This window comes from Crocuta crocuta, unplaced genomic scaffold (assembly GCF_008692635.1).
Source record: "Crocuta crocuta isolate KB4526 unplaced genomic scaffold, BGI_CrCroc_1.0 scaffold187, whole genome shotgun sequence".
In the NCBI taxonomy this organism is placed as follows: domain Eukaryota; kingdom Metazoa; phylum Chordata; class Mammalia; order Carnivora; family Hyaenidae; genus Crocuta; species Crocuta crocuta.
The window spans coordinates 2,966,979-2,981,776 of NW_027532196.1; the positions used below are offsets into that span (position 1 = coordinate 2,966,979).

At 38.0% G+C, this 14,798-nt stretch overlaps 2 long non-coding RNA genes across 2 annotated transcripts in view; one reads left to right on the plus strand and one right to left on the minus strand.

Moving 5' to 3' along the window:
- Positions 1-14,798, minus strand: part of LOC144242564 (uncharacterized) — an 85,594-nt gene that overhangs the window by 21,560 nt on the left and 49,236 nt on the right. Inside the window, exon 2 of the long non-coding RNA XR_013338381.1 lies at positions 1,121-1,193. This is a non-coding gene — a long non-coding RNA (uncharacterized LOC144242564). The remainder of the gene's footprint in view (positions 1-1,120; positions 1,194-14,798) is intronic.
- The window catches only part of LOC144242563 (uncharacterized), a 75,326-nt gene that overhangs the window by 4,942 nt on the left and 55,586 nt on the right, over positions 1-14,798 (plus strand). The gene's annotated exons all lie outside the window — the stretch shown is intronic.

Sequence of the window (14,798 nt, forward strand, 5' to 3'; positions counted from 1 at the left end):
ACAAGTCTCCTTCTCTTTGTTTCTTAAAAAGAAGCAAAAAAAAAAAAAAAAAAGGAGTGATTCAGAAAGAACTCCCTCCATTTGCTTTCCAAAATGCCACCATGGAGGATAGTCAATGGACTGGAATATTATTTCTGTTACATTGTGTTTCTCATCCAGTTACAAAAAGCATAATCTAGGCAAATCATAAATGTTTTGAATTCACTACCACAAAGAAAAAAAAATGGAAAGAGAAAGAAAATCCACACCCACAACCCATACAGCATAATACTCCATTGTTTCTCTTCTAACTTCACTCATTTTGATTGGATTCCCCAGAGTTTAAAAACCACATTTCAGTCTGAACAAGAGCTGCTGAAATCTGAGATGGACACTGAAGAAGTCAAAAGATGCTAAAGCACCCTAACTCAATATAAGTTTACTCAAGCTCCATTTAATCATCGTGTAGAATACAGATAAATGACCTGGGTTTTGCTTGTTTGTTTTCAAAATTATTTGAATTTCCTGACAGGATCCCATTTCAAAGAGCCTCTCATCAGGATAATTTGGGACAAGAATAAAGGGTGTATTTCATTCAAGCATCCTTTATTCACAAGAGTCTAGGAAATAGGCCAAGCAAATTAATATATCTTAGATAAAAATGTCTAGGACTTAATTTAAATACAGCCTAAATGATTAATTAATTAAATCATTAAATAGAGCTCATTTGATCTATTTTGCATGATAACATGCGTTGGAAATAGTCATTAGAAAATCATGTAAATGATGTTCAACCCAAGGGTGAGGTGGAATGGGGGTAATTAATGACTAGAAAAAAATAAACTAGTATTTATTGAGTGCTTATTATAAGCCAAGTACTTCTGTTTGCCTTTACATGTATCATTATGTTTATTCCAAATAACCATACTACAACGTAAATATTATTATTATCAGTGCTTTATATAAGGAAAATGGAGGCAAGGAGAAGTTAAAGAACTTGTTAAAGCCATCATATTTGGTAATCGATGTAATGGATTCACATGGGAACAATCGGGTTCCAGAGCCCATGCTCTTAATCACCACACTGAGCAAAAGGAGGCAAAATTAAATCAAGTGCACAAGTAAGTAGGTTAATACTTACAGGTTTAATAGTTAACATTGCCCGTTAAAGAACTTTCCTGAAGGTCTCTCCCAAGCAGTAATTGGCAATTTTGCTAGGATGAAGATATGAATGATGGTCAGTATCAGGCTGGCAGATAGGAAGGACTTACTTAGCAAGTTAGTAAGCCTAACCAAATACCCTCCTCTGTGGCTCTGAATGGGATTTCCATTCTCATCCATTGTCATTCATGCTACAAGTGAATAAGTACTTATAAAAGGCTATAAAAGGGATGATTTCTTTTTGAAAAAATAAAATAAAATAAAATGCATGCTATTGTAGATAAAATTAAAAAGAAGGTTATATCTAGGTCCAAGACTAAAAATGTTTGCTTGGTATTTGTTAACTTATCAAGAGAGAAACAAAGATGCAAACTTCAGTTTGAGATGTCATTGAAGATTCTTGATTTTAAAAGTTTTATTTATTTCAGTAATCTCTACATCCAACATGGGGCTCGAATTCATGATCCCAAGATCAAGAGTTGCACACTCATCCAACTGATGCAGCCAGAATCCCCAAGATGTCATTTAAGATTCTTGATCATACTGTGCAAGTAGAATCTTCAGCAATTAGAATCTGAATGTATAATATGCTTCTTGTAAAATGATGACAAAGAGAGTCAGGTACCCCAACCCAAAAATGAAACAAAAACTTTGCTCCAGAAAGATTCTCAAAGAGCAATAGCTAGAAAGGCTGAGCAGATGAAAAAGAAGTGTTGACAAGGATCATTTCAAGGTCATATTAGACCTTGATTTTATGAGACTGACACACTGCCCACTGCGCTATGAAGGCACTTTAGACCTTGATTTTAATAAAGTTCAGAGACAGCTATATTAATTAAAAACACATTTCTCTCCCTTCTCTTTTTTTTGTTACTATTATTATCAAAAATGTAACTTTTTCTTTCTATTTTGACCTGGTAATTGTGTCTGGTTGAGCTGGTGCATTGTTCATGAACTTCCTGCCTTTCCTGAGGTGAGAGAGGTAAAAACTTGATTCTGTGTGAATTTGGTGGCTACATTTGTGCCAACCTTGGAATTGTGCTTTGCATGTAGTTGTTTGCAAGAAAACTGGGGATAGAATTATGAATAATGGAGAAAAAAGTAAGTAAGAATAATTGTTCACTCATGTAGATGACTTGGAGATCATGAAACTTCACTGAACGATTACTGGCTAATACATAGACTGACTGACTTAATAATATATGTAAGGACAGGCAAGGGGACAGCTGGCCAGAAGGCGTGTCAGTAAAGAAGGGTCCTGTGACACTCGTCTCCCTTTCTACCCTCACCTTTTCTTTCCTACTTCTGTGACTCTCCCCAATGTGCCTTTGCTCTGCCTTACTCTCCCTTCTCTTTTTTGTCTGTCCAAACTCTCTAATCTTCCAGGTTCACTTCCCATCCCAGAGGGTGTGTGAAATCTGGTTACTGCTGCCCACACAGCCATGCCCTTTACCTTTCTTCCTCCTTAGTTATATTCGTTAAATCATCATCACCTTGGTATGTGTTTTATTGTTCTCTAATCATTTCACATGTTTCTCTAACTAGACTGTATATTCATGATCTCAAATACTTAACAGAGATTTGTAGGGTTGTAAAGCAGGAACAAAGAGGAAGGAAGGAAATGAGGGAAAGAAGGAAGGAGGGAGGAAGGAAGGAGGGAGGAAGGAAGGAAGGAAGGAAGGCAGGCAGGCAGGAAGGAAAGAAGGAAGGAAGGAAGGAAGGAAGGAAGGAAGAAAGGAAGGAAGGAAGGGAGAGAAGAAGGAAGGGAGGGATGATGGAGGCAGGGAGGGAGGGAGGGGGGGAGGATGGCCACAGAGACAGAAGGAGAGAAGGAAGGGAGAGAGAAAGGAAGGAAAGGAGGGAGAAAGGAAGGAAGGAAAGAAGGAAGGAAGGAAGGGAGGGAGGAATAGAGCAAATAAGGAAAGGAGGGAGGGGAAGAGGGGAGGAAGGTGGCCAAAATAAGGGAGAGAAAGGAAGGAAGGGGAGAAGAAGGGAGGAAGGAGGCAGTGAGATTATAACAACTTTGATGACAAAATGCTTTAGAGCTCACATAAGCATAAAGCTAGTGTTGAGTATATAAAGGTACTCAGCAATTTCTCGTGACCAATTTTCTGTTTCTGGATCCTCCTTTAAACAACAGTTTCTTTTGAACATCCCTCCCACTCCTAACCTCCCTGCATTGCTACTGTAAGCTAAGAAAAACAATTATTTCAGAGTGCACAGGGGAATGGGAGGAGGGGCTAAATCCTGTATGGGTTTGACAGGTAATTAACTAGCAAAAGAAATAGAAGAGAAAGGATTGAGATAGGAACAAGGCATCTTCCCGGAAGGGTAGCACAACTTCTATTCAAAATATAAACTGGATCTAAATACCAAGCCATAAAGATGTGAAAGCGCTTACATGTATTTTTAAAATGTCTTTGGGAAAGATAAAGCATCATTTTCACTTGCTGATAAGCTACAGCATGAATTTCAAGCAATACATAGTTATTTCTTCACTTTTGCTCATGGATGTTACGATGCCAATCTCAGGATTTTGGGCTATATATATATTTTTTTCAAGAGTATTATTTTCTATTTGCAGAGAAAGCCTGTGATCACGTAGATGTGAAACTTACTTCCTGTGCCAGTCGTGTGCTGTGCTGCCCTCCAGTCCCCTCCTCACCTGTGCCCTCACTGAGCTCCCAGGGCAGTGGGGCTGCCCTCACTTGCTATGTTTCCCAGGCTCCCACTGCAGCACTTTCCCGAGAGGTTCCCCAAATGGGAAACTGGGTGAGAGTTTGGAACAGGTGAGGGAGGAAAAGAGGGTGACTCTTATCTCTGGCTTCAGCCAGCAACATGTCTCAAAGTCAACATCCCTAAGTCTCTGCTACCAGGGGACAACACTTTCCTCTTTGTCCTCTCTGTCCCCTAGCACCCATGCAACTGGCTCCCTGGTCCTGATCCTGAACGCAGTATTATAAAATATTATAAAAACAACTCTCTTTTCCTGACAAAATTCTGTATGATTCAGATTTCACAAAGTTGGTTCCAATGGTGCACCATTTATAAAACAACAACAACAACAACAACAACAAAACCAACCAAAAACCAAAAAACCAAACCAAAAAAAAAAAAAAAGAGAGAGAGAGACTTTGATGAAAAAAATATACATTTCTTTTGTTTTAAACTAAATGTTATATTTTTAGCAGTGGCTTGCCACTCTTTTCAAAAATCTCTTCCAACCTATACTTGAAAGTTTATCTGAGATTACTTGTTAGCAAGTCCCACTTTAGAGTGGGGTGCGGTGAATGCGGAGAGCAGTTTGCTTATTCCTTAATTACAGCATTTGCCATAGTTTATATTACAGTTTAATTTTCATTATCTTCTTCCATGCCTGACCCTTAACTGGATTATAAATACTTAGAGGACAGGAGGTACCAGGCCTAAATCGAATATTTGATCTCAAGAAAGTAGAATAGAAATGTCCATGTAATAAATTATCACTAAATGTTGGTAGACTTAATAGTGGTTAGGAAGAAATGATCAGATTTTGGATGCATCTTTCTGGATTTTACCAGGTCCTCATGTTGAATGGATTGTTTATATAAGAATTGATCCCCAATTCTTTCAGCTGGATATGTATAACCTTTCTTGGATGAAAATTTAACTTGAATTGTGTTGCTTGATAAGGCATATAATGTGTTCTAGAGAGGTGGAAGCTGCTGTTTTTATACATAACCTAAGCACTGATTAAAAGCTCTAAGCCAGATACCAAGTCAAGCATTGATGGCTTCCAAGGCTTTTTGCTTTCAATCTGACTTTTCTACCTCAAATTGAGTTATTTCATGATCTTCGTTTGTATTACCCAGAAGTAGATCTTGAAACAATGATCCAAGTACAGTGGTAATTAATTTATTTGGGAGGTGATCCTATGAAGCACACTAGTAAGGACTGGAGAAGTGAGACAGGGAAGGGAAAGGGGCCAGTGGAAGGTGTGTTAAACCAGTTACCACTGTGGATGCCCAGGCCTCCATGTTGCTGGAGAACTCTTAATGCACCAAGGGGCAGGAGTTGAGATATTTTCCCATCAAGTCTGCTCCATCCCTGGTTGAGGGCAGCTACTAGGGCTTCAACTCCATGGCTCATCTAGTCAATTCCATGCACAGGACACACATGCACCTGAGAGAAGAAAAAGCCTTTAGACATAGGGCTGAAGGTTCTTGCAATGCAAAGCCATTAGTAATTACAGGAAGGTAAGTGGTTAGGAGAAATGGATAGGATACCGAAAGCATTTTCTATAAATATGGAAGATAATATATATGGTCAACATTCAACACAATGTATTGTATATGCATAAGTTTGTGTGTTTATGTGTAGAAATGGTATGTGTACATTTTTTTCAACCTAAGATCTTCTATATAGAAAAGACAGTATAAGATGAAGAATACATGTAACTTCATGCTTCTCTGAATGTCTGAAATCTTTTCTCTGATTCTTTGAAAATATACTTACAAATTGCTACCTTGTGTTATTGACTCAAATTAGCATACCTAGATAAGTTTCTCTGTGCATAGCATATGCTTCTATTTAAAATATGTATATCCCACAGCACATAACACAATATTTTGAAGATAATTTAGTTGTTAAATGAAAGGTGTAGTAAACTAGGCTGTTGTGTGGCAATATTTACTTCCTCCTTTTAACTGTAAGGGAGAAGTTCCTTCTGTGTTCCATTGATGTTACGCTTAGCAATGAGCCTTCCTCAGGCCACATGCATGGGTAGGGTATAGCTCCCACCACTTGACATAAGGCTTGGCTACATGACTTTCTTTGTTCAGTGGAATGTTAGTACATGTGACACAAGCAGAGGTTTTATATGTGCTTCAGGGTTGGAGTTGGTCTCTTGCAATTCTACATTTGTACATGAAAAGAACCCTTCCTCAGGTAGCCACTTGTTTAAGGAAAATAAGAAACACACAGAGTAGACCTGTATCCTCCATGCAGCTGTGAGCCAAGCCCAAAGTCAATCCTTGATCAGCCTATCCACAGATATGTAAACCAGAATAAATAATTGGTTTAAACACTGACTTTTCAGATAGTTTGTTACACAGCATTACTGTGGTAATAGCTAACTGATACAGAAAGTAAGCAACCAAATCCTTTAAGTATTAGAACAGTATGGTAATGGTTATAATAGTTACTGTTTATAAAATATTAGACACACAAATACAGAAATTGTTTTAATATGCTAATATTCTTCCTATAATAGTAATTGATTTAAACCTTTTTAGATATGCAAAGTACTAAAAGTGAGGTTAGAAAAGTAGTGAAAACTGACACGAACTAGAATTCCTTCTTTAGTTAACAAAGGTTAAACAACACACACATAGGATATACAAAAATACGAGGTGAAATATTTTATCCAAACCTAGCTTTTCAAGTCTCAAGTCACATTTTATAATCTTACAGAGATCTTTGCTAATCACCTTATTTAATACCATCCCCATTTAACCTTTCTTACCATTATACATAACCCCATTCTCTTTTCTTTGTAGCATTTGTTATATCCTGAACTTCTCTTGTTTATTTATCTGTTTATTATGTGTGTCTTCCACTAAAATATAAGCCTTATTAAGAATAAGGTTCTGTCTGGTTTTCTTATCTTTGTGTTCCAGCATCTAAAAATGGTATCTGGTACTTGGTATGTATCCAATAAACAGCTGCTTAAAAAGTTGATGCCTAATTGCTACTGATAATAAAGACTACTTTCCATATTTAAGTTATTCTGGAGGAAGTTTTGCTAACTTCTAGTCTTGAATTTCTGCTCTGAATCGGTTTAGTAAAAGCACCAGACTTCATAATAAGGTGTTGTTGGATGCTTGGTTGAATAGTGCAAGCTGCATTACATGGGATTTTTGAACAGAGGGTCTTTTTTTTTCCCCCTTAGATTCCAGTGAAATGTGTGCAGTGGTTTCAGGTGTCCATCCTTCATCTTAGTGGAACTACACCCTGATGATGGGAAAATTACCCATAAGCGCACTTAGCCTTTATTGGATTTTTCTGATCTTGTTATTCATATCCTCTGGCAGCTGGCTCCAAAACAAGCAAGGGAGCACTACATTCCAAATTGCATTTTTAAAATGTGAATATTGTGCTTGTTACTTTATGTTTTATGCATTGTTTGCAAATAGGAAATACGGTCACCTCATATTTTATGGATTTGCTTTGAAAAATGATTTCAAAGAAAGTTCAACATTAGGAGCACAGAACTTAGCTCTAGCATTTTTGAATGCCTGATTTTTTTCCCATGCCATCTATTTTCTTAATAAAGAGGATAAGTTAAAGTTATACCTTGCCCTTTGGCCTCATTACTGTAAATTGGTAGGGACTAGCCTTGAATTGTGTATATTTAATAAATATATATTTAACAATGAACTAGAAAAAGCACTGTTTGGGCTCTGAATTCAAGAGGTACTATATATATATAATATATATATATATTTTTTTAATATATCTGANCTTGGGCAAAAATTACACATTGTCATATAACTGCATATTTAGGGCCAAGTTGATTGAAAATTCTACCATCAATGTGACTAAGCTAAAAGGGCCGCTTTTAACTACGGGTTACAATTTATTTTGGGGTATGGTTTCCTTTTTTTGCCTATGTTACTGAAATCTTGGTACATCTTTACAGTAGTAGCTTATCTTCCAATGGTAGGATCATTCTATTGCTTTCGGTTTCAGCTGAAAGCTGGAAATGTATCTTTCTCTTTCCACCACATTTTATGTTGTCCCCGCTGTGCCTGTTACTGTTAAAGCTCCCATTTTCTTACTTTTGTAACATTTATTATTATCAGACATTTTTCTTTCTCATTTCCTTGTTTACTGTTTTTGTTTTGTTTTGTTTTGGTTATCTATACCTCCATTAGAAGGTATCTATACCTCCTCACAAAAGCAGAAATTCTTATATTTTACTTCTTTGTGTTTGCATCTTTGTGTTTGCAAATTAATACCTAATAAGATGTGTTAAATTCTTATAATTCAACTATAAAAAGAAAAATAAACCCAGCTTAAAATGGGCAAAGGATTTGAATAGACAGTTTTCCAAAAAAGATATACAAATGGCCAACATGGACATGAAAAGATGCTCAATATTATTAATTATTAAAGAAATCAAATCAAAACATAAACATCAAAGAAATCAAATCAAAACATAATATGATACCACCTCATATATTAGAATGGCTATAATCAAAAGAACAGATAATAACACATGTTATGAGTAAATTGGTAGAAATGTAAGATGTTGCAGCCATTTTGAAAAAAAGGTTTTCATTTCTTTAAAACATTAACCAATAATTAGTATATGACCCAGTATTTCCACTTCTAGGCATATATTCAAGAGAACTGAAAAAAATATATATACACACAAAAACTTGTATATGAATGTTCATAGCAGCATTATTCATAATAGCCAAAAAGAAAAACAACCAAAATGTCCATCAGTTGATGAACAGATAAACAAAATGTGATATAGCCATATAATGGAATATTATTTGGCCATAAAAAGGAAAGAAGTACTGACACATAGTACAACATGGATGATACCTGAGCACATAATGTTAATTAAAATAAGCCAGACACAAAACGCCATATAATGTATAATTCCATTCATATGAAATGTCCAGAATAGGTTAATCTCTAAATACAGAAGGTAAATTAGTCATTGCCAGGGGCTGGGGGAATGGAAGAATGGGAGGCACTATTAAAAGGCATGGTAGCTTTTATACAGATGATGAAAATATTCTGGAGTTAGAGACTAGTGAAGATTGTAAACTTTTCTAAAATATTCCAAATAGTACTGAATTGCATACTTCACAGTAATGAATTTTGAGGTAGCAATTAAATATCAATAATGAAATATCTAAAATAAAATCAGTTATAATAATAACCATTAGTAGGATGCTTGTCTTCTGGTATCGTGCTGAGGACTTTACATGTAACATTAATTATTACCGTTATGCAACTCTATAAGGAAGACTCTATCATTATGCCCATTTTTCTAGTTAGAAAGATTAAATAACTCGTCAAGGCCACAGAGCTAAGCAGTGGTAGAACTGGTCTGCTAGGGATAGCACCTAGGTAGTACAACTGGTTCCTGAGCTGGGGTGATTGCATGTGTGGGAATACTACAGCCAGAAAGATGCATTTTTGTTGACATCATATTTACTGGAATATTTGCTTGCATTTTGCCTCAACTTCCCGAGAAAGAGTAATTCTTTCATCTCTTTTGGGCTCATGAGGGTAGTAAATATTTATAGACTGACTGACAACTACAAATAGCATAAAGTAGCTTGATATTTTTAGACAATGGTTTTTGTCCAATAAAACAGAAAACAGAAATCAGTTTTAAAAGTTTCAAATATTTTCACAGAAGAGTGGAGGAATGAAATAAAATGGTGTTATTTGGGGCAATAAAAATCTAGAGAGTTTTTTTTTTTAATGTTTTATTTATTTCTAGGAGAGAGAGAGAGAGAGAGAGAGAGAGACAGCGTGAACAGGGTAGGGTCAGAAAGAGAGGGAGTCACAGATTGAAACAGGCTCCAGGCTCTGAGCTGGCAGTCAGCACAGAGCCCGATGCGGGGCTCGAACCCATGAACCGCGAGATCATGACCTAAGCGAAAGTCGGATGCTTAACTGACTAAGCCACCAAGGCACCCCAAAAAATCTAGAGAGTTTTAATGGCCACTTTCATTTTTATATTTAGGAATGTATTTACTTTGTATTTACTTTGATAAAAACCATAAAACTTTGATTCCAGTACTGATCTTGCAACCAGTGCATGGTTCACTCAATCTCTGGGCTTTAGTTTCTTCCTTTTTAATATGAAGGAGATAACTAAACAACTACATAGTTCTGATAGAGATTTACCTCTTTATAATTGTAGGAGCTGTGCATCTTAGAACAAATATACCTGAGTTTCCTTTATATCTCTAGTTTCAGAAAAGGATGTGGGCTGAAGGTCCTCTCTGAAGTTCAGTTAGAGCTTTTTCATGCTCTTCAGGAAGTCCAAAAGTATTTCCCAACATGTCAGTCTGTTGCCCTGCAAGCTGCATGAACCAGGGAAAGTCGCTGCAAGAAGCCCAGAGAGGCCAATACTCCGAGACTCAGTAGGTGAAGTAAAAATCCTGGGTATCAGTTTGGATCTTTCCTCATTCCCAAATTTAATGATAACAGAACCTCTGATGAGGTGGAAACATAAATGATGGACTTGTAGGAGAGAGACAATAATGAAATGTAGCGATTGAAGGCAATAGGAAAACTTACGTAAAGAATCCAGGGCTTTTGGGAATCAAGGGGAAGAATCAAGAGTCTCTCACCTTCTCCCTTCAAGTTCAAAGCCTTTAGTATAGAAAAAATTGGACACGACAACCCCCCCAGATTCAATATTGCAATGAATCACCCATGATAAAAGCATAAAGAGATTACAAAAGTATGGGGTGGACAAAACCAGGTATAGTTTGAGCATGGCTGGTGTTCCTCTCAGTTTCCCTCAGGTACCTTTCACCCTCCCTGTGTTCCATCTCTCAGCTCTGTGTACTGTAGCCTAAGGCTCACACCTGCAAACATCTGCAGGACTGTCTTTTGGCTACTGAAGCTTCTCTGCCCACATCACTAGCAGAGATCAGGAAGTACCTGGTAGTTTACAACCCCTGGAATAGACCTTGGCCAACAAGTAGGAGAGCCCAACTCCTTGCCTTGAGTCAAGGAGAATTCTGAGGTGTTACTTACACTCCATAGCTCCCTGTAGGATTAGGCTGAAACAGAGGCTTTGCCTGAAATTGCATCCTTGCTTGGCTTCTTCCTTCTTCCCTTCACACTTTTTTATTTATTTATTTTTAATGTTTATTTATTTTTGAGAGAGAGACACACACACAGAGTGTGAGCAGGGGAGGGTCAGAGAGAGAGGGAGACAGAATCCGAAGCAGACTCCAGGCTCTGAGCTGTCAGCACAGAGCCCGACATGGGGCTCAAACCCACAAACCATGAGATCATGACCTGAGCTAAAGTTGGCTGCTTAGCCAACTGAGCCACCCAGGCGACACACTTTTTAAACAAATCATTTTCACAGCAATCATCATCTCAGGGTCAGCTTCTGGGAACTTGACCTAAGACATTGGTGTTGTAGAGAAATGGTGGCTCTGGTCTCCTAAGATGGCAGAGAATGGAGACCCATCCATCCCACTTCCATAGGGAAGAAGCAATGTGATTGGATCTAAATAAATTTAATGTTGGGAGTTCATGACGATTCTGTCAGGTACATTCTTTGCTGAGCAAATTTCCACTGGGGTTTGTGAAAGACTAAGAAAAAAAAATCACTGTAGCCCCAGCAGGGGTTTGCACGAATGGTTGTGATAATGCAAATACTCATATTGCTTTGGACACAACAGAGGATCACAGAAATAGTTTGGCCATGGAGGCAAGATAATCTTTCTTGATTATCTGCAATCCCCAGGCCTCTGGTACTGGAGGTAACACCAGTGCCATCATACATCTTCCTAGACGAGATGATAAAACTTCTCATCATGGTACCACAGTCTTTTAAATTAAAGGGGGAGATGCATGACTATGCTCCCTAAAGATTCTTGGACAAATCAATGAATGGAGACATAAACAAGAAGTATTAGACTGCCCATGAATGAGAGTGAGTTGGGGCTGAGGCTGAGATCTTGCACCATCAGTCAAACTTCAAAAAGCAAGGGAGGGAAACACAGTAACTAGTCAACTAATCACAAATCCATGCCAATACTGACTAATGGAATCCATTCACTCCCCCCACCCCCCCCATTTCTCCACCTCTGTCTCTTCAGGAGGTCAGTTCATCATCATTGGTCTGGACCAGTGTAGCTATCTCCACTAACCTCTCTGCCTTTAGCTTTGCTCCTTCCCAACCCATTCTCCATACTGTAAGTATAATAATATCCTTACAGCATTCTTAAGGTCCTCTAATGTCTTAAGACTCTCCCATGTCTCTCTACTATCTTCAGCATGAAGGTGAAACTCCATAGCATGGATGTGAAGCCTTTCCATGATCCGGTCTATGCTCACCTCTACAGGCACACCTCACATCATCTCCTTCTGGCATTTCATGCCTCATTCATTACTCACACATCCCTCTCTCTACTATGGTTCATCCTCCCTACTGACTTGGTTTGGACAGTCACTGGTATCTAGCTTTGTCCCAGGTCCTCCTACATCATGTAGTTTCTACCTACCTTCCCTCCTGGTTCACAGGCCAGAACCTGGTATCTATCCACATTGTCCAGCAGGGACCCTAGGATTTCCTTCCATTCAATATTCTGTACATCTTTTTTTGGTGTCAACATCCATATCACAAGGCAGAAGAGAGAAGACAGGTTTGAGATGAGGTTAACTCACACTGCTCAGGCCATTCGGGATGAGATCAGCTGCTTGGTATACATATTTTTCTAACTTTTGCAATAGGTACCTACACAATCGAAGTGATTGCAAAGGGAGGACCACACCTTTGCCATGTCACAGCTTCTTTTCATCAACTGCAGTCATATATGCTTATACACAAGCAGAATTGTAACAATGCCAAGACTCAACACTGGCTATTTTACTTCCTGCCCCAGCTCCTCTTGCAAAAACACCTCCCAGTTCCTTAGACACTTACAGTTTGCATTACTTTTAGTTGTTGTTGTTGATGATGATGATAGGGTTGGTGATGGTGATATGCCTTACAGCTAGTGAGGAATAGAAAAATCCATGCAGATTAAAGACCTCCAAGAGGTCTGCCTTCTTTCCTTTACCTAGTCCCTTTCTACAGTATTGATCCTACCTTTATTCCTTTCACAAAGCCGTGCAATAACCTGGCTCCCTTCACCACCGGCTCTGGCTTTGTGGAGGGATTTATTATGAACTCTGGTTTAGCGACTTAAATAGTCTATAATCTTGGCCAGGCTCGAGCTCAGCCAGTCCTGAAAGCCTGCTAAATGAAGCGTGACAAACGCATGCTCATTTAGTGGTGACTGGTGACAGCTGGGACGATGATGTATCTATCCCAACAGCAGAAGCAGGACATTTATTCAGTAATAGCCTTCATCTTCTCTCTCCTCTCAACCTCACAAAATCCCACTTCTCTGAGACAATTATTGGAGTAGTGGAACTTAAATCCCCGTATTTCCAGAACCACCTACATAAAATCATCTTCAGGCATGGATATGACAAAGCTAGGGATGTGAGTCGTGTCATTTGTTTCCCTGTCCAACAGAGCAAGGTAGCATCACTGAGGCAGGACCCAGGGGACCCCATTATCCCAGCTCAAATGGCACACAAACTGAGCATCCCATGCCTCCCAAGTTCATTATGGAAAAGATGAAAACCAGCATCTTTAGAATTAACATTTTTTTTGAAATGGTCTAATGAAATCATGTATGCTCTCTCCCCCTTCGGGTTGGCTTGTTAATGATTCCTGCTTATGTTTGCCCTCGAAAATTGAAAAGACTTGCTGTTAAAATACAAGAAGAAACCCTCTAGAAGTTAAATCAGGATGCTCTGGCTCCCTTTCGCCTAGCAGTATGTACTGGTATCTCTTTGTGGTTTTGGTTTGCATTTCCCTAATGACTAATGATAGTGAGTATCTTTTCATGTGCTTATTGGTCATTTGCATATCTTCTGTACTGAAATCTCTATTTAAGTTTTTGCCCATATTTTATTAGGTTGTGTGGCTTTTATTGGGTTGCCAGGGGTTTTTGTGTATTCTGGATACAAATCTTTTGTCTGATATATGTGTGTCATACGTATTTCCTCACTCTGTGGTTTGGCTTTTAGTTTTCTCAATGCCTTTTAAAGAGCTTTTTAGAAAAAAAAAGATGCAGTCCAATTTACCCAGTTTTTCTCTAATGGTTCATACTTTTTTATGTTTTGTAAGCAATCTTTGCTTAGCCAAAAATCACAAAGATAATTTTATGTTTTATTCTCAAAGTTATATAATTTTAAGTTTACCCTTATGACAATGATCTATTTTGAGTTACTTTTTGTATATAGTGTCAATATGACAAAGTTTCTTTTTGTACTATAAATTTTCAGTTAATTCACCATCATTTGCTGAAATGGTTTTCCTTTGCCCATTCAACTGTGTTGGTAATTCTGTTATAAACCAATTGACTCTATAGATGTGATTTATATTCTGTTGCATTCTATCCCACATTTTCTCTAATATCAATGTGTCTTAATCACTGACATCTGGACTGTAGCCAGGCTGGATTTTGAAACTTTGCTTGACATCATGATTGCTTCTCTCCCTCCCTCGCTCCCTCCCTTTCTCTCTCTCTCTCCCTCTCTCTCTACACAACACACACCCCCCCCCCAAATATTTTCACTGTCTTCTCTAACTCTGTCCAACCTTATACCAGGATCTGTGATCTCTCTGTCTCAAATATCAAAATTTTATTCTCTAGTATAGTCCATTCCTTGAGAAGCCTGTTGTATATGAGGAGTGAGAGTAACTGTAATAACGTCTGATAATGACTGATATCTTAGTGAACACATTTACATTTTCCAATCTAGGACCTTTAAAAGGTACTATCTTAATGCAAAGATTTAGCTTTCTTGATGGTGGTTAACTTCAGACACCACAATAACATTCC